The following is a 27,065-nucleotide window of genomic DNA, read 5'->3' as shown; positions in this document are numbered from 1 at the left end:
CTTTGTGTGGTAGATAAGAAAAAAATATTGAGCATACGAGGCAACGATCACGGCACCCATCGTATGCGAAGCAAGCGCTGTATCCTCTGAGCCAGCCGCCCACCTCCATCCTGCATGTAGAAAAAACATGTCTACTGTCCCTTTGTGTGGTAGATAAGAAAAAAATATTGAGCATACGAGGCAACGATCACGGCACCCATCGTATGCGAAGCAAGCGCTGTATCCTCTGAGCCAGCCGCCCACCTCCATCCTGCATGTAGAAAAAACATGTCTACTGTCCCTTTGTGTGGTAGATAAGAAAAAAATATTGAGCATACGAGGCAACGATCACGGCACCCATCGTATGCGAAGCAAGCGCTGTGTCCTCTGAGCCAGCCACCCACCTCCATCCTGCATGTAGAAAAAACATGTCTACTGTCTCTTTGTGTGTTAGATAAGAAAAAAAATATTGAGCATACGAGGCATCGATCACGGCACCCATCGGACGTGAAGCAACCGCTGTATCCTCTGAGCCAGCCACCCTTTTTTTTCCTTTATTGTAAAACAATGTTCACGCTAAAATATTTCTATACATATACACTACTTCCTGTAGTGCTATAAACTACCTTGTCTCTCGCAAGGACTTTCACACAAATCTCATTCAACCATGTAGGCGCTTCTCCATTCACTGCAGCTACTTCTTTTAGCATCGTCAATTCTTCTCTCAGTAACTGTATCGGTGGCAGCAAAGGTTCTTCGTTTCTGTCTTTCAGCCTGAGCTTCCATAGACAAAAGAGAGCAACCAGACATAGCACATCATACCTTACACCATTTGTCTCACGCAAAGGCAAAAAACGTATTGTGTGCGGGTTCAAATCCAGATCTTTCCCAATCATCCTACTGAGGTCACTCCAAAAGAACTGAGCTTCGGTACAATAAACAAAAACATGCTCTATGGTTTCGGGTGTCTTACACAAACGGCAATTTGTTGTCCAAGGTACAAATATACCCTTTTCGTGCAACCAGGTTTTCACTGGCAAGGTTCTCGTGTGTAACTTGAAGAAGAAAGTTTTCATTTCCGGTTTAATCTGCATTCTTCTCACCCTCTGCAATATGTCCATACCATGTGATCCTTGTGGTACGCGCCGATATATCGGGATAGGGAAAAGCATATCTATTAAATCATTGGCTAACTGTTTCTTGGAGACCGTGAAAATATACTCCCTGGAAAACCTTACCATCAAGAACCTGATACTTTGCACGATGTCAAAATAGAAACCACGTAGCACAATGTGCACTTTTTTACAGCAACGGTTATCTCTGGCAAAAAGTCATGTCCGACACATTGCTTCACACACTCGAGCAGAGGATGTTTGTTTTCTCTGTAAAAGCTTGGTCGCATGATCAGCTGTTTGACATACAAGTGAGACAAACTTAGTGCTCCTCTCTCTATCTTACAGAAGAGGTTTTCTCTTCTCATGCGTTCAAATGGGGAATTCCATATAAAGTGGGCAAATATGCGATGGAATACATGGATGTTCTTCCGCGAGCATTGCAGTACATGTAACAGATACACTAGTTTAGCAACTAGGAAAACATTACAGACCGCAGCACGTTGGAATATTGAGAGTCTTGCTTGTTTCATGATGTTGGCGTGCTTCTGCACTTTCGTAGCTAGTTCTCTCCACACCGTGTTTGTATTTGTGCTGTGTTCCAAAGGTACACCTAAGTATGTGGCTGGTATGGTCTGCCAGGTTATTCCTTCAAAGACTGCCGGTGTTGTACCCCACATTCCTCCCCAAATTCCAATTGATTTTTCCTTATTGATTTGCGCTCCAGATGCCTCGCTGAACCAGTCAAGCTCGCACAGAATCTTACTGACACTGGGTTTATCCTCCGCTAGAAACACTATGTCATCCGCATAGGCTAGGACTTTAACTTCGACACCATACATTTTGAAACCGTTGATGCTAGTGTTACGTACGACACTTTGACACAGAGGTTCCAGGTAAAGGTCAAATAACAGCGGAGATAAGGGACATCCTTGCCTCACCGAAGAACACAATGGTACTGGGTTTGTGAGGTGGTTGTTAACCACTAGCCTCGTTGCTACGCAAGAGTAACACATTCTAATTCGCTCTATGAACACTGGTCCAAAGTTCATTGCTTTCAATACCATGAACAAAAACAAATGACTAACCCTATCAAACGCTTTCTTAAGGTCTACTTGCAGTACAGCAATCTGTTTGTTTTCCATTCTACTAAGTTCAAAAATCGTTCGCAGCACATGAATATTTGTCTGGATAGTTCTCCCCCTGATGGCACAGGATTGGTGATCTCCGACGAGCTTGTCCACACACTGTTGCAGCCTGGTTGCAAGCACTTTTGCATACACCTTGTAATCTACGTTGCACAAAGTTATCGGCCTATAGTCTGTCACTTTGGGCACAGCATCATCGCGCACTGTTTTCCGTATCATGACTGTGTGGGTCTTCCTGAAACTCGGCGGAAGCATTCTTTCCGTTTCGGCTTCCCGAATTACTTGCAACAGTATCATAGATATGTAATCAGCATATTTAATGTATAAATCGGGTCCTATCCCATCCGGTCCAGGTGCTCGGTTCTTTTTTAAACTGCTTATTGCTTGCCTGACCTCTTCCAATGTTATCGGTTTTTCCAGATTATCTTGATCCGCCTCTGTCAACCGCGCTACCACTTCCGATAGGCGTCCTTCTATCTGATGATCCACTTTGCCTCTGGACCTTCCTATCAAATCAGTGTAATATCTTTCGAAACTCATTCGTATTTCCTCTGAGTTTGCTAGTATCTTTCCATTCTCCTGTATGTCTGTAATAATCTTGTTTTTACTATATTCCTTCTCCTTTCTTATGAACCTTTTGCTGGGCATTTCGTCTGCTACGCAACACTGCATTCTTGCTCTTATCTTCGCTCCCTCATGCTTTTGCTCGTCAATTATATTCAGCTCCAACTTTATCCGAGCCATCTCTTCTGTGAACTCTCCCGCCCTTCTTGATTCCATTTCCATTACTTTTCCCAGCGTCTTCTGTAGTTCTTGCTCTCGGTGTTTCTTCTGGAATGTCAAAATGCTGCTTCGTTCTATGGCGAAGGCACGTAACTTGAGTTTAAACTCCTCCCATGCTCTCGTCCAACTGGTTCTTTCATTCATTATTTCAACTATGCTATCCTTTACGAAGTTCGAGAATTCTTCATCTTCAAGTAGATTTACGTTGAGCTTCCACATTTGCCATCCAGTGTGCTTCCTCCTTTCTCTTTGCACCTGACCTAGCGACGCTATTACCAGACAGTGGTCACTGAAGTAGACGGGGTGTACTTTATACTCTACACAATGCGTAGTTTTCATTTGCGCCACATAAATTCGGTCTAGTCGAGCATGGGAGTTGTTCTGAAAGTGTGTAAATATTGTTTTCCTGTCCGAGTTTCCATCTGCTGCGTCGCACAATCCATGTTCTTCTAGTATACCTTGCAGTACGTCCGTACTTTTATCTTTATCCTCTTTCCGATTACTTCGGTCCTCTCTGTTCAACGTGCAATTGAAATCACCCAGTAGCACCGTTTTATAACTGCTGTTGACGAGTTTACTCACAGTTTCAAAAAAGGCTGCTCTGTCTTGCGGTTCATTCGGTGCGTAGACATTTAGAAAACGCCATATTTCGCCGTCAATGAGTACGTCCATCACTGCTAGTCTGCCCCGATTGTCGACCATGTGAGATATCGGTTTAAAACAATCCAACTTCCTTAGCAGCAACAGACAGCCTCCCGAGTTTCCCATAGCATGGCTTACGACGACGTCGTAGTTCTTGATGAAGCATTCTTCTACTAACCTCTCTGTTTCTTCTTGTGTGCTGATTTTTTATTCTTGTATCGCAAGCATGTCTATTTCTGGGAACTTTTCAAGATAGCGGCTTAGCTGGTACTGCTTCTTCCGAGAGTTAAGATCTCTCACGTTTAAAGTTGCCACTGATATTGTTCTTCCCATTGCTTTTAAACGGTGTTATGGGTGTCTCTCTTTTGCCGCTGTGCGCTACGAAGCCTATGTTGTCAAAAAATTTGCATCTTCCAACTGGGACAAGTCAGTTTGCGTTGGAAGAAGTCTCAACCCCAAACTACTGCTCGATTTTAGTCTCTTTCCTTTCGTTGTAGACCACTGTTGATCTTTGTTTTCGCTCAGTTCAGCAACAACCTCTTTTGTGCTACCTTTTCTCTTTTGTGCTACCTCTGCCTCTTTCATTTCCTCATCAGTGCCACTTTCATCAACCTGTCCTTCCTGCTCCTGTAACTGAGCATTCCTTTCTCGCAAATCTCGGCCTACAACGTCATCTTTGTCATTCTCTGTTCCGCGCTGTTTGTTTTCTTCATTCGGGTCCGCTATGTGAAACTCACTTTCTTGTTCGTTATTCTTTCTTACTCTTGAGGCATACGTCCCAACGCACTCTTCGTCTAAATGGCCATAGCTGCGACACGTTTTACACCAAGGGGTATGACACTGTTTTCTGATGTGTCCTATTTGTTTACATCTGAGGCACATTGGTGGTCGGCCTGGCACAGAAAACAGCACACGACAGCCCTCTACGAAAGTTTGGCGCGGCAAGTTCGAAGCTGAGACTCCCTCATGAAGCCGAATCGTGACCTGCCGTGTTGTGGTATCTATCCCTTCGAAAAAGGAGCCTTTCCATTTTTCTCGTCTTATTTCTTTAACATTTCCATACTTTTCTAACGTCTTCTGAAGCGCTTCGTCCGACACATTTCCTGGGATCCAGTGAATCTTAATTTCTATTTCCGTGCGGTTTGGGTCGATAACCATACATCTTTGCCCTTTGACCTCTAACTCCTTCATAGCCAGCAACTTTTCCTTTGCTATTGCACTCCGGAAGCTGATAACCCAAACATGATTGTACTGATAAACCCCGAAGTTTGATACGTCTTCCTTCTTTACTAAGCCTTCCAACGCCTGCCCAAAATGGCCTACGTTATATGGTCTTCCTTCGGGGTTTCCATGCAAAAACAGGGTGTTACGTGTCACAGTACCTGTTGGAATCGTTGGCATAATAATCTTGTAGTTCATTGTATCCTTTGAGCCTGTTCCCTGTCCTTGCACCCGGCTAGGCTTAGCCGTACTAGTCGCTCCAACGGAGCTCGAAGAACCTGCGTCTGCACTCATCGAGTGCCGGAAGCAGAAAAAACCTGAGCCAGCCACCCACCTCCATCGTGCATGTAGAAAAAACATGTCTACAGTCTCTTTGTGTGTTAGATAAGAAAAAAATATTGAGCATACGAGGCATCGATCACGGCACCCATCGTATGCGAAGCAAGCGCTGTATCCTCTGAGCCAGCCGCCCACCTCCGTTCTGCATGTATAAAAAACATGTCTACAGTCTCTTTGTGTGTTAGATAAGAAAAAAAATATTGAGCATACGAGCCATCGATCACGGCACCCATCGTATGCGAAGTAAGCGTTGTATCCACAAGGCCAGCCGCCCACCTCCATCCTGCATGTAGAAAAACGTGTTTACTGTCTCTTTGTGTTTTAGATGAGAAAAAAATGTTGAGTATATGAGGCATCGAACACGGCACCTCATCGCATGAGAAGCAAGCGCTGTATCTTCTGAGGCAGCCGCCCACCTCCATCCTGCATGTAGAAAAAAACATGTCTAGTGTCTCTTTGTGTGTTAGATAAGAAAAAAATATTGAGTATACGAGGCATCGATCACGGCACCCATCGCATGAGAAGCAAGCGCTGTATCCTCTGAGCCAGCCGCCCACTTTTTTTTTTCCACCTTTATTTTTTAGAGCTTACTACTCTGAGTCACGTCGACTCAATACCTCACAATACCATACACAATACGACAAAATCACAGAGAGAGAATACGATGTTTCTCCTCTATACCGGACACGTTAATAACACAATTTCTACAAAACATTCAGCCTTTCGCAGACTGTATCTAACCACTCAGGCACTTCTAAGAGCTGAGTACAAGCTAACTTTACCTGCAGTAGTTCGGCTTTGAAATATTTCATAGGAGGACACAAGGGCTCTTCGTTCCTATCGGCCATACGAAGCTTCCACAAACAGTACATGGCAACAAGAAGAACGATATCGTATCTCACATTTTCACCGGGGCGTAATGGGAGGAAGCGGATAGTGTGAGCGCTGTATCCACTAGGCCAGCCGCTTTTTTTTATTATTCATAAAAACGTCTCATACAGAACTTGTGTATTGGATATTTAAAACCCTACAGTGGCGTTCTGTCGCCCACTTTCTTTCCTACCACTTGCTGTTTCTGCTTATCCCACGGTTTCTACGACACCTAAAGCGTTTTCCAAAGGATTCGGGTTGCAGCGCCATGATCACAGGGGCTAGGTCCTTCCACTTTTCTTCATCCCTAAGCCTTCCGGTGCCTATCAGGGACAGTGTCCACCCGAGCTTGTTCTTCATGTAAACTACTGGCGACTTGGCATTAACATCACACTCAACTCTTGCCGTACGTGCTCTCCAAAGGGCATGCAGTCCCACTGCGACGATGACGCTCCTCATTTCTTCGTGAACTTGTCCTCTGAAGTCTAACAACTTGAGAGTCTCAAATGAAAAATCGTCAGTTAGTTCCAGCGAGGCTCGAAGGTCACCCCAAAACAGTACAGCGTCTCTGCAATCCCAGAATACATGTCGAAGGGTCTCCGTTTCTCCAGAAATATGGCATCTTGGTTCCTGTGGCATAAAGAATCATTTTCCTTGTAGCCAGACCTTTACAGCGAGTACTTCAATATGGAACCGTACGAAGAAATCTCTTGTTCCCACGGGTACCGGTAGGCTTCTCACGCGCTTAAGCGCGTCATTTGCAGCTGAAGCAGCAAAGTCCTGTCTGTACAGCGGTGGAGGGAACAGACTGGTCACTGTGTCCCAGTACAGCGTTTTTTTCTTCACCTTTGCCAGATATTCTCACGAGAACTTCGTAAGGAAAAAGGTTATGCTCTGCTCGATTTCTTTGTAGAAACGTAGCGTTTTTGTCTCCGCCGCTGGTGTCGCAGTGGTCACAATCCACTGTATCAGGTGTTTGGCTCCTAGGCTTTGCATTGCCGCGCGTAACTCAGGCCGTGCCTCATCTCTAAAGAAGATGAAACGATGTACTTTGATCTTTATCTCCAGGTTGACGACGTTCAGTCCTCCTGCCTGCAGAGGCCAGTAGGTGTTCGTCCTTCGCATTCTTTCGAACTTCGACTCCCACACGAAGGTAGCACATGTTCTCTGAAAAAGCTGCGCAACATCAGAGCTCAGTGGTATCACTTGTGCCCAGTAATATAGCGATGGGTATAGTACTGTATTGCATATATAGCTCCTGTTAAGCAGAGAGAGCTGACGTCCTCTATAGGGCTGCAACTTGTCGTGCATAGCATTCAGCTTAGGTTTCCCTCTACCAGTGTCCCCTGGCTTCTCATCCATGTTGACGCCGAGATATTTCCCTATTGCTTCCGTACATCCAATGCCGAGAAAGCTGTTGCTCTTCACTTCCCAGTTACCGAGCCAGGTTCCTTTTGACTTGCTGAGGTTGATCTTGGCCCCCGACGCCTCGCAGAAGGTCTTGATTATTCCGAAGGCAGCTTCCACTTGTCCTGCACTTGCGCAAATGAGCGCCACGTCGTCCGCAAAAGCCAGTAATTTGACTTCTCGCTGCCCTACATTTAGGCCGCTGACAGATTGGCTCTTCACGACTGCACGGCATAGAGGTTCCAGGTATAGCGAGAAGAGTGTGGGGGACATTGGGCATCCCTGCCGTACAGAGTTAGTGATGGGAAATCTCTCTCCTGTATTTCCATTAACCACAAGCTGTGCCGAGATATCTCGATAGCAGATTTGGATCCATCGGCGGAGGTCTTGTCCTACTTCGACGTAACGTAGTAGATCAAATAAAAAAGCATGAGACACTCGATCGAATGCCTGACTGAGATCTGCCTGAAAAACCGCGAACTTGGAGCTGGTTGCCGCTGCAGTTTCTATTACCACTCGCATCACGTGCAGATTTGTTGCTATAGACCTTTTCCTTATGCCATACGACTGATGAAGCATCAGTCGTATCAATCCTATGATTTTGTCCAGGATACTTTCCAACCGTCGTGACAACACCTTTGCGAGTATTTTATAGTCTGTGCATAACAAGCTTATTGGACGAAAATCGGACACTGTCTGTATTCTCTCCTGCAGGCACTTTCTTTTTGGCACTAAAACCGTAAGGCTCTTCCTCATCGATGGCGTCATTAGACCTCTTATTCTCATGTCCTCGAAGACGGTTTCTAAGATGGGACCTATTTCCGCAGCAATCTTCTTATAAAACGCTGAGCCAATACCATCCGGCCCCGGTGCTTTGTTTCTTGGGAGCTTTTTCACTACAGCTTGAATTTCTTTCTCTGTTATCTTCCCTTCTCCTTTTTCTTTTCCCTCTTTTGTCACTTTGGGCACGTGCCTGAAAAGATCCTCTTCAGCTGCATACGCCGCCACCTTCTTACTGAATATGTTCTTGTAGTGCTCCAGAAAAGTAGCTTGCACCATGTCTGCGCCTTCCTGAACTGTGCCGTCCACCATGAGTCTAGTGATTTCATTTCTTTTTACTTTCTCCCTTTCTCGGAAAAGAAAGACCTTGCTCGGCGTTTCATCCCTTTCAATGGGTACTGCCGACTTCTTATTTGTGCTCCTATGAACCTTTGTTTCATCTCTTCTAGGATTTGCCGCTTTATTTCTTTTACATCTTCCATGAAACTTCCGGGATTCATTTCTTCTTCCTTTAAAGCAGTGCGTAAGCTTTCTGTGAGCACACTCATATTCATCTTCCTTTCTGCCGCTCTCATAACTGTGTATTCGATGGCCTTGACCCGAACCTGTTCCTTGAATCTCTCCCAGGAAGGTGCATCCACTCCCTTTTCCTTTAAGTTGGCGATCATTCTTTGAATTTCCTCTACAAACCTGATGTCTTCAAGAACTTCCTCGTTCATCTTCCATGTTGTATTCCGTGAACGGTTCGGTCCACTTTTATCGGCTTTCAGTTTAACGCTTACACAGGCATGATCTGTGAAAGCCATTGGTATGACATTGTATTCGCTCAACTGGAAACTGATTTCGCCCGACACATACACTCTGTCTAATCTAGCACGGGAGTCTCCTTGCCAGTGGGTAAATCTTATCTGTCCATTGCCTTTTACGATTCCGCTGTCCTGCAGGTCGTGTTCTTGCAGCAACCTTTTCATCACAGTCACACTGCTATCTCGCTTTTCTGTTTTGTAAGTGCAGTCTTCTTTCCTCAACACACAATTAAAGTCCCCTGCCAGAATCACTTTGCATGCTGTGTCCACAAAATGCCTCACACTGGTTTCAAAGAACAACTTTCGTTCCGCACATTCGTTGGGAGCGTAAACGCAAATAATTCGAATGATTTCACCCCTCCAGAGACAGTCTGCGCAGACAACCCGGCCATTCTGTTCTAGTTCATAGTCGATAACCGCGATTTTGTTGCACCTTTTGACGAAGATTGCAGTTCCCGAACTCCCTTTCGTTCCCGCGGCATGCAGCACAACGAACCCGCGTTGGAAGGCTTTGACTAACTCAGTTCCACTAGGCCAGCCGCCACGTCCATCCTGCATGTAGAAAAAACCTGTCTACTGTCTCTTTGTGTGTTAGATAAGAAAAAAAATATTGAGTATACGAGGCATCGATCACGGCATCTCATCGCATGAGAAGCAAGCGCTGTATCCTCTGAGCCAGCCGCCCACCTCGATCCTGCATGTAGAAAAAACATGTCTACTGTCTCTTTGTCTGTTAGATAAGAAAAAATATTGAGTATACGAGGCATTTATCACGACACCCATCGCATGAGAAGCAAGCGCTGCATCCTCTGAGCCAGCCGTCCACCTCCATCCTGCATGGATGGAAAAACATGTCTACTGTCTCTTTATGTGTTAGATAAGAAAAAAATATTGAGTATACGAGGCAACGATCACGGGACCCATCGTATGCGAAGTAAGCGCTGTATCCACTAGGGCAACCGCCCACTTCCATCCTGCATGTATAAAAAACATGTCTACAGTCTCTTTGTGTGTTAGATAAGACAAAAAATATTGAGCATACGAGCCATCGATCACGGCACCCATCGTATGCGAAGTAAGCGCTGTATCCACAAGGCCAGCCGCCCACCTCCATCCTGCATGTAGAAAAACGTGTTTACTGTCTCTTTGTGTTTTAGATGAGAAAAAAATATTGAGCATACGAGGCATCGATCACGGCACCTCATCGCATGAGAAGCAAGCGCTGTATCTTCTGAGGCAGCCGCCCACCTCCATCCTGCATGTAGAAAAAAACATGTCTAGTGTATCTTTGTGTGTTAGATAAGAAAAAAATATTGAGTATACGAGGCATCGATCACGGCACCCATCGCATGAGACGCAAGCGCTGTATCCACTAGGCCAGCCGCCACGTCCATCCTGCATGTAGAAAAAACCTGTCTACTGTCTCTTTGTGTGTTAGAAAAGAAAAGAATTATATTGAGTATACGAGGCATCGATCACGGCACCTCATCGCATGAGAAGCAAGCGCTGTATCCTCTGAGCCAGCCGCCTTTTCTTTTTTTTTCGATTTTATTCATATAGTTTAAAAGTAACACTCAGTAAAAAAAAGCTGACATGCCTTCTGTCAGCCGAAGATGCCGTTCAGCAGAGCCCCCCTTTTCCACACAGTGCTGTCCTCAAGTCCAGGTCCCCCCTCTCAAGCTTGTTTCTTATCCCCTGCCACTGTCCGTCCAGTTCCTCTTTTGGCACCACACTTAGCGTCCACTTCAACTTCTGTTTGAACTTCACTAAGGGTGGCGTTGGTTTTTCCCGGCACTCTACTTCGTCCGTTCTGAAAGACCAAAGAAAATGAAGGCCGAGAACTACCAGGCACGAGACCATATGTTCCTCCAGCGTGCTTGCAACTCGGAGGTACTTAATACCCCTGTCACACGGGCAGTTTCGATCTCGTTCGACCGAACCTGCTTGAACCCAATGCAGATCGGATGGTGCTACACAGCCGCTTCCAAGCAGGATCGAACTTTGATCCTGCTTGACTCAAGACAGTTCCCATAACAGGATTGAGAATTTCAAGACGGCTCGACGGCCGCCATTTGCATCCTCGACCCCGGTGAACTGTCATAACTTAAGACGGACATGCGCGGGAAGCTACAAATGATGCTTACATCGGCATACGATAAATTACCACTAATATCGCTGTTATATAGGAAACGCGAAATTAATGAGTTCCGTTTATTCATTTGCACAGGTCAACCATTCAATGTGCATCGAAAGTGGCCGTGTAGCAGCGTCAAAACTCGAGCGTGCTCGGTAAGTTCGATGCAGATGGGATTCGAGAAGGATCGAAATGCCCGTGTGACAGGGGTATAAAGTTCTGCCACCGAAGCTTCAAGTGTTGGTCTATGAAGCCCTTGAAGATGTCCCAAAACTTGATTGCCCTCTTGCAGTGCAGGAAGACGTGCAAAAGTGTTTCCTCTTCTTGCGGACATGCTGTGCAATTTGGTGCCCAAGGTATTAAGAAGCCCTTTCTTTCTAGCCATGCTTTTACTGGCAAAACTTCCCAGTGGAACAGAAAAAAGAAGTCCTTCGAACCAGTGGGAATTAATATTTTCCAGACCTTTCTTAATACGCCTTCTGCCCCTTTCGGAGGGTTACATTGCCTGTACAGAGGAGTCGGTACTATTGCAGATATTGTATCCCAGTACAGAGTCTTCTTCTTTACCGTTGCGAGGTAGTCCCACGAAAACCGTTCTTCAAAGAAACCTACAGCATCTGGTACCTCTTTGTAAAAGGAAAGGACGGCGGAACGACGGTAGCTACAGTTTCCTGTGACTGTCCATCTGCTGAGATAAGGGTTGCCGAGCAACTGAAGTGCAGACCTTAGCAGCGGGTCCTTCTGATCTCGGAAATACATTAATCTGTGTACTTGCAGTTTGATGATAACGTTGACCAATCCGATGCCTCCTTTCTTCAGGCTTAGGAACAAGTTTGACCGCCTCATCTTCTCCATTGGGGATTTCCAAATGAATATAGCGCATTTCCTGTGAAACATGTTCATGGCGCCCTTGTCGATGCACTGTGCTGCATAAAAAAATGCCGGGTACAAGACGGAATTACATACGTAAGCTTTACTGGGGAGCGACAGATATCTGCCGTGCCTTGCGAGCAGTTTTGCCGATACCAGACTCAATTTCTTTGCCCACCTATCACCCCTGTCTTCATTGAAGTGGATTCCCAAATACTTTCCCACCGTTGTCGTCCACGTTATTTGCATAAACTTCTGCAGTACATGTCTCCAGCTTCCTACCCAGGCTCCTGATGATTTCTTCAAGTTGAGTGCTGCACCCTATAATCTCGTGAAGTCCTTGATGATGGCGATGGCTTCACAGACTTGGAGCTTGGAAGAACAGATGATGGCTACGTCATCCGTATATGCTAGGAGATTGACGTGTTCCGTGCCTAACTGGAGGCCTCTGATGTTACGGTTTTCCACCAACTTCTTACACATCGGTTCCAGATACAGAGCAAAAAGTATCGGGGACAGGGCCTTGTCTAACGGATGAGTGTATTGGAATACTTTTGCCGATCTGACCGTTCACCAGAAGTCTTGCAGTAACTTGGTTATAGCAGATTTTAATCCACTTGATGAGGAGGTCCCCTGGTTTACATTTGTCCAATACAGCGAACAGGAAACTGTGACACACTCTGTCAAATGCCTGGGAAAGATCTGTCTGCAGCACAGCAAAGGCTTGAGAAGAGACCTCAGCAAGTTCACACACAGTTCTCATAACATGTAGATTCCTTGAAATCGACCTGCCGTGTATACCATATGGTTGGTGAATGCCAATTACCATCTGCAGTCCAGTTTCCAACCTCGTGGCTAGGATCTTCGCAAGGATTTTATAATCTGTGCACATAAGGCTGATGGGCCTGTAGTCCGTAACACAGGGATATTCGTTGGTTCTCTTCTTTTTCGGTATGAGGACGGTGAGTGCCTGTCTTATGCTGGGTGGCAACAATGCCCTTCTTGCAATATCTTCAAAAACCAGTTTCAGAATACTGCTTAGCTCCTCGCTAAATGTTTTGTAAAATCCGGCTCCAATCCTATCTATACCTGGTGACTTGTTTCTTCCTAAACTGTTCGTCGCTCGCCTTATCTCATCATCTTGTAGGCCTCCGTTGATCCTCTCCTGGCACTGTTGATCAATGACGGGAAAATCGTTTAGCCAGGTTTCATATTCTGTCTTGTTGGTTTCCTTCTCTTTGAATAATTCAACATAATGCCGGTGGAAAGGCTCCTCGATCTCCCCTTGCTTTGTGATTTGCATGCCACGCACGTAGATTTCATTGATATTGTTCTCTTGAGTTCTTTCTCTCTCTCTTTCAAATGAAAAACTTAGTAGGGCGTTTCTTCTCTTCCTACTGCCTGTACCCTGCTTCTGATCATTGCGCCGTGGTGTTTTTCTTCGTACAGCTTGTGAAGTTCTTCCTTTGCTTTCTTTATGTCTTCCTTAAACTCTCCTGGTTTCATGCATTCGGCTTCAGCCAGCACTTCTAGGATGCTTGTCAGGTGATTCATCTCTTTCTTTTTTTCAAAAACTTTTGCTTGTGAGAATTCTATTGACGCTCTTTTAATCTCATGCTTGAACTCTTCCCAGGTTACGGCAGTGATGTCACCCTTTCTGCTATAACCTTCTATCACTGCCATGATTTTGTCTTTGAAAGCATCGTCCTCCAATATACTTTCGTTCATTTTCCAGATACTCTTTTTACCTTTCCGCCTTGATGCATTGTTCTTCATTCCAATAGTTATGCTCACGAGAGCGTGATCAGAGAAAAACTGAGGTTTCACCTGATAGCCTCCTAGAAATGGCAGTAATGATCCTGAAGCATATATCCTATCGGGCCTTGCGTGCGAGCTTCCTTGAAATCAACGTAATTATATGCGTAACGAATATGCTTGAAAGCTAAAATGTACTCTATCAAACTAGCTGGAGAAAAGCAAATTGCAAGAGCTAAAGGGGTAAAGAAAAATGTTGTACGCAAGCACCTCCTCCATGAAACATACTACGATACCTTGTTCAATCACACGAGCGTATCAAATGAGCAAGTGTCAATAGTTGGAAAGAAACAGTGCATGTACACCATCAGAAATGTCAAAAGAAGTCTGATGGCATATGACGACAGGCGATACCTCTGCAATGACATCGAATCCTACCCTTACGGAAGCTGTGAATATGGTAAGTTTAAATGGATGATGTAAATAGTGAAGCTCATAACATTCTTTTTTCACTCCAGAAGATGTGCAGGAAGAGAACTGATACTTCTGTGACATGCTGTTCTCGCGTGCGGTCTGGGACTGAGCCGTGGATGGAGAAGGACGAACGCCTGGGTGATCCACATAGTACTTACGCGAAAAACGCCATGGATGTTAACGGAAATGTCCAGTGTGCCTGGAAGTGCCCGAGAGAGAACTACAATCTCTCTTAGACTGCCATGATGTACTCAATAAACATTGAAAACTATTTCCCGTGTTTTTCCATGTCGTTACTGTTCCGAAGCATTGTCCTGGCTTCACTAGAAAGCATCCCCAGCCGATATACAATTTGGGGGCCTGTGAGCTGGCCCAGAAATGAATGGAATTGATCAATGAGCGGTTGTCTATGCTGCGGTTGAAATTATGAAGCAATATGCAGTTGAAAGAGTGTGACCGAGTAACTAGAGAGTGGAAATGACAAATGAGTCTATCGAGCATGTATGAGAGGCAGCCAATAGGCCAATCACTAGGTTTTAGAAATGAATGAAAGTGACCACCCCCGGTCCAATAGACAGGTGAGCGATTTGGAAGCCTATGAGCCGACTTAGAATTGAATAGAAAGATCATTTTGGTGTCTACGAGCGAGTGAGCAGATGTTGTGGCAATTAATGGTAGCCAATCACATAGAAATTAGATGGATGAAGGGGTGGAGCTGTGACCAAGCAACCAGAGGACTTAGAAGTGGATTGACCTGGATTAGAATTGGGTGGTGGATTAGAAATTTCTTGAAATGGATTAGAAAAAGAGCGATTTGGAAGCCTATGAGCCAACTTAGAATTGAACAGAATAGATAATTTTGGTGTCTATGAGTGAGTGAGCAAATGTGGCAATGAAGGGTAGCCAATCACATAGAAATAGGATGGATCACCATAAAGTGGTGGAGCCTGGATTAGACCTGGCTTGACCTGGATTAGAAATGGGTGGTGGATTAGAAATTCCTAGAACTGGATTAGAAAAAGGATGTCGTTGTGCGTAACGGCTCTATACTACTGCCGCTTTGGTCCAAAACATAGTCCACTACTACAAGCCCCGCCTTCTTCCTGACGAGAATCAAGCTTGCGGCGCACTTTCCTGTTGCTGAATAATGATAGCAGAAAAAATCAGTTTTGAAGAAATTGACGAGTTCCTTTTCGTCTTCGAGCGTTGAGACCTTGGTTTCTTGTAAGCAAGCAACATCGATCTTTTCCGAAGATAACAAGTTGGCTATCAAACACTTTCTTCTGTACGACCGAAGACTTACAAGATTTAGCGTTACCAATTTTATCTTGTTATCACGTCTCATCTTGCTTTATGATAGATTCTGCTCTTATCTTCTTTCACTCAGTAGAAACCAGGTTCGTCTAGCTGAGACGATCCAAATTCTTCTAAAGGATTTTCCGTTGTGAGGCCTTGTTCATGACATACTTTCTTCTTTGGGCCTAAATCTTGTTTTTCTTGTCGGCCGTCCACAGTTCCGTGATTCTTATCGTATATTTCTTCACCCTTCCGTTTCCCTGCTGAGTCGTCAACATGCCCGCACTTTGTCGGTTCCTGATGTTTTCCTGTTTCTGTTCGCATTTATCCAGAGATATCTTTGTTTTCGTCCGTTTGATGTTGGCGCTCAAGCCTGCGTCATTTGAGCGCGCTAGTTCATTTTGCATTGCGGCTTCCGTGTCTTGAACATCCATGGCCAAGTTCTCGTCGCTGGTTCTTGGCGCGCCCCTTGTCATAGCTGCGTACGAACGCACACAGTCCTCTGGAACGTGCCCAAAACCGTTGCAAGTCTTCGAATGTTCGGTCTGACATTGGCTACGTATATGCCCAACTTGCTTACAGCGGAGACATTGAGGGGGTTTTCCAGGCACAGCCACGAGCACCGTCCCGCCCATTATTTTAAGCTGGTAGGTAATGCTTTCCATAGTAATTCCCTCTTTGAGTTGTAAGCCTAGTGAACGAGTCGTAGTCTGATATTTGATAGTAGTTGATATTTCCCCTTTTGGTAACGTAGGTAGGATGATCTTGTAGGGTTCCTGAGCCATGCGATCCTGAAACGACACTGTATTATCCCGGCTAGGCTTAGCCGTAAGGGCTGCTCCGTCGGAGCTCATACTCCCACCACCGCACTCAAAGAAAGCCGGAAATGGAATGGACTAGGCCAGCCGCCCACCTCCATCCAGCATGTAGAAAAAAACATGTCAACTGTCTCTTTGTGTGTAAGATAAGAAAAAATATTGAGCATACGAGGCATCGATCACGGTACCCATCGTATGCGAAGTAAGCGCTGTATCCACTGGGCCAGCCGCCCACCTCAAACCTCCATGTAGAAAAACATGTCTACTGTCTCTTTGTGTGTAAGTTAAGAAAAAAATATTGATCATACGAGGCATCGATCACGGCACCCATCGCATGAGAAGCAAGCGCTGTATCCTCTGAGCCAGCCGCCCACCTCCATCCTGTATGGATAAAAAACATGTCTACAGTCGCTTTGTGTGTTAGATCAGAAAAAAAATATTGAGCATACGAGGCATCGATCACGGTACCCATCGTATGCGAAGTAAGCGCTGTATCCACTAGGATACAGCCCACCTCCATCCTGCATGTAGAAAAAACATGTCTACTGTCTCTTGGTGTGTTAGATAAGAAAAAAATATTGAGCATACGAGGCATCGATCACGGCACGATCGATCGAGTCCGCACGTACAAAATAAAAATAACGCCTATGATTTGAAAACAATGCCATATGTCCGAAGCATAAACGTGCGCTCTCCATCAGGCAGCCACTGTTGCCTGGAATACCACATACATGCGTGTTTAGTCCGCACGTACAAAATAAAAAGAAACACCTATAATTAAAATAATGCCATATCTCGAAAGCATAAACGTGCGCTGTCCATCAGGCAGCCACTGTTGCGCGGAATACCGCATACGCGCGTGTTTAGTCTGCAAGTGCAAAATAAAAAGAATCACCTATAATTTGAAAATAATGCCATATGTCGAAAGCATAAACTTGCGCAGTTCATCAGGCAGCCACTGTTGCCCGGAATACCGCATACACGCGTGTTTAGTCCGCACGTACAAAATAAAAGAACTCCTATGATTTGAAAACAATGCCATATGTCGGAAGCATAAACTTGCGCAGTTCATCAGGCAGCCACTGTTGCGCGGAATACCGCATACGCGCGTGTTTAGTCTGCAAGTGCAAAATAAAACGAATCACCTGTAATTTGAAAATAATGCCATATGTTGAAAACATAAACGTGCACAGTTCATGAGGCGGCCACTCTTCCCCGGAATCCCGCATACACGCGTGTTTAGTCCGCACGTACAAAATAAAAAGAATCACCTATAATTTGAAAAAAATCCCGTATGTCAAAAGCATAAACGTGAACAGTTCAACAGGCGGCCACTGTTGCCGGGAATACCGCATACACGCGTGTTTAGCCGGCACATACAAAATAACAAGAATCACCTATAATTTCAAAATAATGCATTTTGTCGAAAGGCTAAATGTGCACAGTTCATCAGGCAGCCACTGTTGCGCGGAATACAGCATACACGCGTGTTTAGTCTGCATGTACACAATAAAAAGAATCGCCTATAATTTGAAAACAATGCCATATGTCGAAAGCATAAACATGCGCTGTTCATCAGGCAGCCACTGTAGCCAGGAATACCGCATATACGCGTGTTTAGTCCACACGTAAAAATCAAAAAATCACCTGTAATTTGAAAATAATGCCACATGTTGAAAGCATAAACGTACGCAGTTCATCAGGCAGCCACTGTTGCACGAAATACCGCATACACGTGTGTTTAGTCCGCACGTGCAAAATAAAAAAAATCACCTATAATTTGAAAATAAGGCCATATGTCGAAAGGATAAACTTGCGCAGTTCATCACGCAGCCACTGTTGCCTGGAATACCGCATACACGCGTGTTTATTCCGCACGTACAAAATAAAAAGAACACCTATAAGTTGAAAATAATGCCATTTGTCGAAAGCATAAACATGCGCAGTTCATCAGGCAGCCATTGTTTCCCGGAATACCGCATACAGGCGTGTTTAGTCCGCACGTACAAAATAATAAGGACACCTATGATTTGAAACCAATGCCATATGTCGGAAGCATAAACTTGCGCAGTTCATCAGGCAGCCACTGTTGCGCGGAATAGCGCATACGCGCGTGTTTAGTTTGCACGTGCAAAATAAAAAGAATCACCTATAATTTGAAAAAAATGCCGTATGTCAAAAGCATAAACGTGAACAGTTCAACAGGCGGCCACTGTTGCCGGGAATACCGCATACACGCGTGTTTAGCCGGCACCTACAAAATAAAAAAAATCACCAATAATTTGAACATAATGCCATATGTCGAAAGTCTAAATGTGCACAGTTCATCAGGCAGCCACTGTTGCCTGGAATACCGCATACACGCGTGTTTAGTCCCCACGTACAAAATAAAAAGAACAGCTATAATGTGAAAATATTTCCATATGTCGAAAGAATAAACGTGCACAGTTCATGTGGCAGCCACTGTAGCCCGGAATACCGCATACACGAGTCTTTAGTTCGATCGTACAAAATAAAAAGAACACCTATAATTTGAAAATAATGCCATATGTCGAAAGGATAAACTTGCGCAGTTCATCACGCAGCCACTGTTGCCTGGAATACCGCATACACGCGTGTTTATTCCGCACGTACAAAATAAAAAGAACACCTATAAGTTTTAAATAATGCCATTTGTCGAAAGCATAAACATGCGCAGTTCATCAGGCAGCCATTGTTTCCCGGAATACCGCATACACGCGTGTTTAGTCCGCACGTACAAAATAAAAAGAACACCTATGATTTGAAAACAATGCCATATGTCGGAAGCATAAACTTGCGCAGTTCATCAGGCAGCCACTGTTGCGCGGAATAGCGCATACGCGCGTGTTTAGTCTGCACGTGCAAAATAAAAAGAAACACCTATAATTAAAATAATGCCATATCTCGAAAGCATAAACGTGCGCTGTCCATCAGGCAGCCACTGTTGCCTGGAATACCGCATACATGCGTGTTTAGTCCGCACGTACAAAATACATTGGATCATCAATAATTTGAAAATAATGCTATATGTCGGAAGCATAAACTTGCGCAGTTCATCAGGCAGCCACTGTTGCGCGGAATACCGCATACGCGCGTGTTTAGTCTGCAAGTGCAAAATAAAAAGACTCACCTATAATTTGAAAATAATGCCATATGTCGAAAGGATAAACTTGCGCAGTTCATCACGCAGCCACTGTTGCCTGGAATACCGCATACACGCGTGTTTATTCCGCACGTACAAAATAAAAAGAACACCTATAAGTTGAAAATAATGCCATTTGTCGAAAGCATAAACATGCGCAGTTCATCAGGCAGCCATTGTTTCCCGGAATACCGCATACACGCGTGTTTAGTCCGCACATACAAAATAAAAAGAACACCTATGATTTGAAACCAATGCCATATGTCGGAAGCATAAACTTGCGCAGTTCATCAGGCAGCCACTGTTGCGCGGAATAGCGCATACGCGCGTGTTTAGTCTGCACGTGCAAAATAAAAAGAATCACCTATAATTTGAAAAAAAAATGCCGTATGTCAAAAGCATAAACGTGAACAGTTCAACAGGCGGCCACTGTTGCCGGGAATACCGCATACACGCGTGTTTAGCCGGCACCTACAAAATAAAAAAATCACCAATAATTTGAACATAATGCCATATGTCGAAAGGCTAAATGTGCACAGTTCATCAGGCAGCCACTGTTGCCTGGAATACCGCATACACGCGTGTTTAGTCCCCAAGTACAAAATAAAAAGAACAGCTATAATGTGAAAATATTTCCATATGTCGAAAGAATAAACGTGCACAGTTCATGTGGCAGCCACTGTAGCCCGGAATACCGCATACACGAGTCTTTAGTTCGATCGTACAAAATAAAAAGAACACCTATAATTTGAAAATAATGCCATATGTCGAAAGAATAAACTTGCGCAGTTCATCACGCAGCCACTGTTGCCTGGAATACCGCATACACGCGTGTTTATTCCGCACGTACAAAATAAAAAGAACACCTATAAGTTTTAAATAATGCCATTTGTCGAAAGCATAAACATGCGCAGTTCATCAGGCAGCCATTGTTTCCCGGAATACCGCATACACGCGTGTTTAGTCCGCACGTACAAAATAAAAAGAACACCTATGATTTGAAAACAATGCCATATGTCGGAAGCATAAACTTGCGCAGTTCATCAGGCAGCCACTGTTGCGCGGAATAGCGCATACGCGCGTGTTTAGTCTGCACGTGCAAAATAAAGAGAATCACCTATAATTTGAAAAAAAATGCCGTATGTCAAAAGCATAAACGTGAACAGTTCAACAGGCGGCCACTGTTGCCGGGAATACCGCATACACGCGTGTTTAGTCCACGCGTACGAAATAAAACGAATACCTATAATTTCAAAATAATGCCATATGTCGAAAGCATAAACTTGCGCAGTTCATCAGGCAGCCACTGTTGCCCGGAATACCGCATACACGCGTGTTTAGTCTGCACGTACAAAATAATAAGAATCACCTGTAATTTGAAAATAATGCCATATGTTGAAAGCATCAACTTGCGCTGCTCATCAGGCAGCTACTCTTGTCTGGAATACCGCATACACGCGTGTTTAGTCCCCAAGTACAAAATAAAAAGAACAGCTATAATGTGAAAATATTTCCATATGTCGAAAGAATAAACGTGCACAGTTCATGTGGCAGCCACTGTAGCCCGGAATACCGCATACACGAGTCTTTAGTTCGATCGTACAAAATAAAAAAATCACCTATAATTTGAAAATATTGCCATATGTCGAAAGCATAAACGTGCGCAGTTCATCAGGCAGCCACTCTTGCCTGGAATACCGCATAGACGCGTGTTTAGTCCGCACGTGCAAAATGAAAAGAATCACCTATAATTTGAAAATAATGCCATATGTCGAAAGCATAAACGTGCGCAGCTCATCAGGCAGCCACTGTTGCCCGGAATACCGCATACACGCGTGTTTAGTCCGCACATACAAAATAAAAAGAACACCTATAATTTGAAAATATTGCCATATGTCGAAAGGATAAACGTGCACAGTTCATCAGGCAGCCACTGTTGCACGGAATACCGCATACACGCGTGTTTAGCCCGCGCGTACGAAATAAAAAGAATACCCATATTTTAAAATAATGCCATATGTCGCAAGCATCAACTTGCGCTGCTCATCAGGCAGCTACTCTTGTCTGGAATACCGCATAGACGCGTGTTTAGTCCACACGTGCAAAATGAAAAGAATCACCTATAATTTGAAAATAATGCCATATGTCGAAAGCATAAACGTGCGCAGCTCATCAGGCAGACACTGTTGCCCGGAATACCGCATACACGCGTGTTTAGGCTGCACATACAAAATAAAAAGAATCACCTGTAATTTGAAAATAATGCCATATGTTGAAAGCATAAATGTGCGCAGCCCATCAGGCAGCCACTGTTGCCCGGAATACCACATACACGCGTGTTTAGTCCGCACATACAAAATAAAAAGAACACCTATAATTTGAAAATATTGCCATATGTCGAAAGGATAAACGTGCCCAGTTCATCAGGCAGCCACTGTTGCGCGGAATACCGCATACACGCGTGTTTAGCCCGCGCGTACGAAATAAAAAGAATACCTATATTTTAAAATAATGCCATATGTCGCAAGCATCAACTTGCGCTGCTCATCAGGCAGCTACTCTTGTCTGGAATACCGCATACACGCGTGTTTAGTCCGCACGTGCAAAATAAAAAAATCACTTCTAATTTGAAAATAATGCCATATGTCGAAAGCATGAACGTGCACAGTTCATCAGGCAGCCACTGTGTCCTGGAATACCGCATAGACGCGTGTTTAGTCCACACGTGCAAAATGAAAAGAATCACCTATAATTTGAAAATAATGCCATATGTCGAAAGCATAAACGTGCGCAGCTCATCAGGCAGACACTGTTGCCCGGAATACCACATACACGCGTGTTTAGTCTGCACATACAAAATAAAAAGAATCACCTGTAATTTGAAAATAATGCCATATGTTGAAAGCATAAATGTGCGCAGCCCATCAGGCAGCCACTGTTGCCCGGAATACCGCATACACGCGTGTTTAGTCCGCACATACAAAATAAAAAGAACACCTATAATTTGAAAATATTGCCATATGTGGAAAGGATAAACGTGAACAGTTCATCAGGCAGCCACTGTTGCGCGGAATACCGCATACACGCGTGTTTAGCCCGCGCGTACGAAATAAAAATGGAATAAAAATGGAATGGACTAGGCCAGCCGCCCACCTCCATCCTGCATGTAGAAAAAAACATGTCAACTGTCTCTTTGTGTGTTAGATAAGAAAAAATATTGAGCATACGAGGCATCGATCACGGTACCCATCGTATGCGAAGTAAGCGCTGTATCCACTGGGCCAGCCGCCCACCTCAAACCTCCCTGTAGAAAAACATGTCTACTGTCTCTTTGTGTGTTAGATAAGAAAAAAATATTGATCATACGAGGCATCGATCACGGCACCCATCGCATGAGAAGCAAGCGCTGTATCCTCTGAGCCAGCCGCCCACCTCCATCCTGCATGGATGAAAAACATGTCTACAGTCTCTTTGTGTGTTAGATCAGAAAAAAAATATTGAGCATACCAGGCATCGATCACGGTACCCATCGTATGCGAAGTAAGTGCTGTATCCACTAGGATACAGCCCACCTCCATCCTGCATGTAGAAAAAACATGTCTACTGTCTCTTGGTGTGTTAGATAAGAAAAAAATATTGAGCATACGAGGCATCGATCACGGCACGATCGATCGAGTCCGCACGTACAAAATAAAAATAACACCTATGATTTGAAAACAATGCCATATGTCCGAAGCATAAACGTGCGCTCTCCATCAGGCAGCCACTGTTGCCTGGAATACCACATACATGCGTGTTTAGTCCGCACGTACAAAATAAAAAGAAACACCTATAATTAAAATAATGCCATATCTCGAAAGCATAAACGTGCGCTGTCCATCAGGCAGCCACTGTTGCCTGGAATACCGCATACATGCGTGTTTAGTCCGCACGTGCAAAATACATAGAATCATCAATAATTTGAAAATAATGCTATATGTCGGAAGCATAAACTTGCGCAGTTCATCAGGCAGCCACTGTTGCGCGGAATACCGCATACGCGCGTGTTTAGTCTGCAAGTGCAAAATACAAAGAATCACCTATAATTTGAAAATAATGCCATATGTCGAAAGCATAAACTTGCGCAGTTCATCAGGCAGCCACAGTTGCCCGGAATACCGCATACACGCGTGTTTAGTCCGCACGTACAAAATAAAAGAACTCCTATGATTTGAAAACAATGCCATATGTCGGAAGCATAAACTTGCGCAGTTCATCAGGCAGCCACTGTTGCGCGGAATACCGCATACGCGCGTGTTTAGTCTGCAAGTGCAAAATAAAACGAATCACCTGTAATTTGAAAATAATGCCATATGTTGAAAACATAAACGTGCACAGTTCATGAGGCGGCCACTCTTCCCCGGAATCCCGCATACACGCGTGTTTAGTCCGCACGTACAAAATAAAAAGAATCACCTATAATTTGAAAAAAATGCCGTATGTCAAAAGCATAAACGTGAACAGTTCAACAGGCGGCCACTGTTGCCGGGAATACCGCATACACGCGTGTTTAGCCGGCACATACAAAATAAAAAGAATCACCTATAATTTCAAAATAATGCATTTTGTCGAAAGGCTAAATGTGCACAGTTCATCAGGCAGCCACTGTTGCGCGGAATACCGCATACGCGCGTGTTTAGTCTGCAAGTGCAAAATAAAAAGAATCACCTATAATTTGAAAATAATGCCATATGTCGAAAGCATAAACTTGCGCAGTTCATCAGGCAGCCACTGTTGCCCGGAATACCGCATACACGCGTGTTTAGTCCGCACGTACAAAATAAAAGAACTCCTATGATTTGAAAACAATGCCATATGTCGGAAGCATAAACTTGCGCAGTTCATCAGGCAGCCACTGTTGCGCGGAATACCGCATACGCGCGTGTTTAGCCTGCAAGTGCAAAATAAAACGAATCACCTGTAATTTGAAAATAATGCCATATGTTGAAAACATAAACGTACACAGTTCATGAGGCGGCCACTCTTCCCCGGAATCCCGCATACACGCGTGTTTAGTCCGCACGTACAAAATAAAAAGAATCACCTATAATTTCAAAATAATGCGTTATGTCGAAAGGCTAAATGTGCACAGTTCATCAGGCAGCCACTGTTGCGCGGAATACAGCATACACGCGTGTTTAGTCTGCATGTACAAAATAAAAAGAATCGCCTATGATTTGAAAACAATGCCATATGTCGAAAGCATAAACATGCGCTGTTCGTCAGGCAGCCACTGTAGCCAGGAATACCGCATACACGCGTGTTTAGTCCACACGTAAAAAATCAAAAAATCACCTGTAATTTGAAAATAATGCCACATGTTGAAAGCATAAACGTACGCAGTTCATCAGGCAGCCACTGTTGCACGAAATACCGCATACACGTGTGTTTAGTCCGCACGTGCAAAATAAAAAAAATCACCTATAATTTGAAAATAATGCCATATGTCGAAAGGATAAACTTGCGCAGTTCATCACGCAGCCACTGTTGCCTGGAATACCGCATACACGCGTGTTTATTCCGCACGTACAAAATAAAAAGAACACCTATAAGTTGAAAATAATGCCATTTGTCGAAAGCATAAACATGCGCAGTTCATCAGGCAGCCATTGTTTCCCGGAATACCGCATACGCGCGTGTTTAGTCCGCACGTACAAAATAAAAAGAACACCTATGATTTGAAACCAATGCCATATGTCGGAAGCATAAACTTGCGCAGTTCATCAGGCAGCCACTGTTGCGCGGAATAGCGCATACGCGCGTGTTTAGTCTGCACGTGCAAAATAAAAAGAATCACCTATAATTTGAAAAAAATGCCGTATGTCAAAAGCATAAACGTGAACAGTTCAACAGGCGGCCACTATTGCCGGGAATACCGCATACACGCGTGTTTAGCCCGCGCGTACGAAATAAAAATGGAATAAAAATGGAATGGACTAGGCCAGCCGCCCACCTCCATCCTGCATGTAGAAAAAAACATGTCAACTGTCTCTTTGTGTGTTTGATAAGAAAAAATATTGAGCATACGAGGCATCGATCACGGTACCCATCGTATGCGAAGTAAGCGCTGTATCCACTGGGCCAGCCGCCCACCTCAAACCTCCCTGTAGAAAAACATGTCTACTGTCTCTTTGTGTGTTAGATAAGAAAAAAATATTGATCGTACGAGGCATCGATCACGGCACCCATCGCATGAGAAGCAAGCGCTGTATCCTCTGAGCCAGCCGCCCACCTCCATCCTGCATGGATAAAAAACATGTCTACAGTCTCTTTGTGTGTTAGATCAGAAAAAAAATATTGAGCATACGAGGCATCGATCACGGTACCCATCGTATGCGAAGTAAGCGCTGTATCCACTAGGATACAGCCCACCTCCATCCTGCATGTAGAAAAAACATGTCTACTGTCTCTTGGTGTGTTAGATAAGAAAAAAATATTGAGCATACGAGGCATCGATCACGGCACGATCGATCGAGTCCGCACGTACAAAATAAAAATAACACCTATGATTTGAAAACAATGCCATATGTCCGAAGCATAAACGTGCGCTCTCCATCAGGCAGCCACTGTTGCCTGGAATACCACATACATGCGTGTTTAGTCCGCACGTACAAAATAAAAAGAAACACCTATAATTAAAATAATGCCATATCTCGAAAGCATAAACGTGCGCTGTCCATCAGGCAGCCACTGTTGCCTGGAATACCGCATACATGCGTGTTTAGTCCGCACGTGCAAAATACATAGAATCATCAATAATTTGAAAATAATGCTATATGTCGGAAGCATAAACTTGCGCAGTTCATCAGGCAGCCACTGTTGCGCGGAATACCGCATACGCGCGTGTTTAGTCTGCAAGTGCAAAATACAAAGAATCACCTATAATTTGAAAATAATGCCATATGTCGAAAGCATAAACTTGCGCAGTTCATCAGGCAGCCACTGTTGCCCGGAATACCGCATACACGCGTGTTTAGTCCGCACGTACAAAATAAAAGAACTCCTATGATTTGAAAACAATGCCATATGTCGGAAGCATAAACTTGCGCAGTTCATCAGGCAGCCACTGTTGCGCGGAATACCGCATACGCGCGTGTTTAGTCTGCAAGTGCAAAATAAAACGAATCACCTGTAATTTGAAAATAATGCCATATGTTGAAAACATAAACGTGCACAGTTCATGAGGCGGCCACTCTTCCCCGGAATCCCGCATACACGCGTGTTTAGTCCGCACGTACAAAATAAAAAGAATCACCTATAATTTGAAAAAAATGCCGTATGTCAAAAGCATAAACGTGAACAGTTCAACAGGCGGCCACTGTTGCCGGGAATACCGCATACACGCGTGTTTAGCCGGCACATACAAAATAAAAAGAATCACCTATAATTTCAAAATAATGCATTTTGTCGAAACGCTAAATGTGCACAG

Source organism: Ornithodoros turicata, unplaced genomic scaffold, assembly GCF_037126465.1.
Source record: "Ornithodoros turicata isolate Travis unplaced genomic scaffold, ASM3712646v1 Chromosome87, whole genome shotgun sequence".
Lineage (NCBI taxonomy): Eukaryota > Metazoa > Arthropoda > Arachnida > Ixodida > Argasidae > Ornithodoros > Ornithodoros turicata.
Note: the sequence above shows the minus strand (reverse complement) of the source record.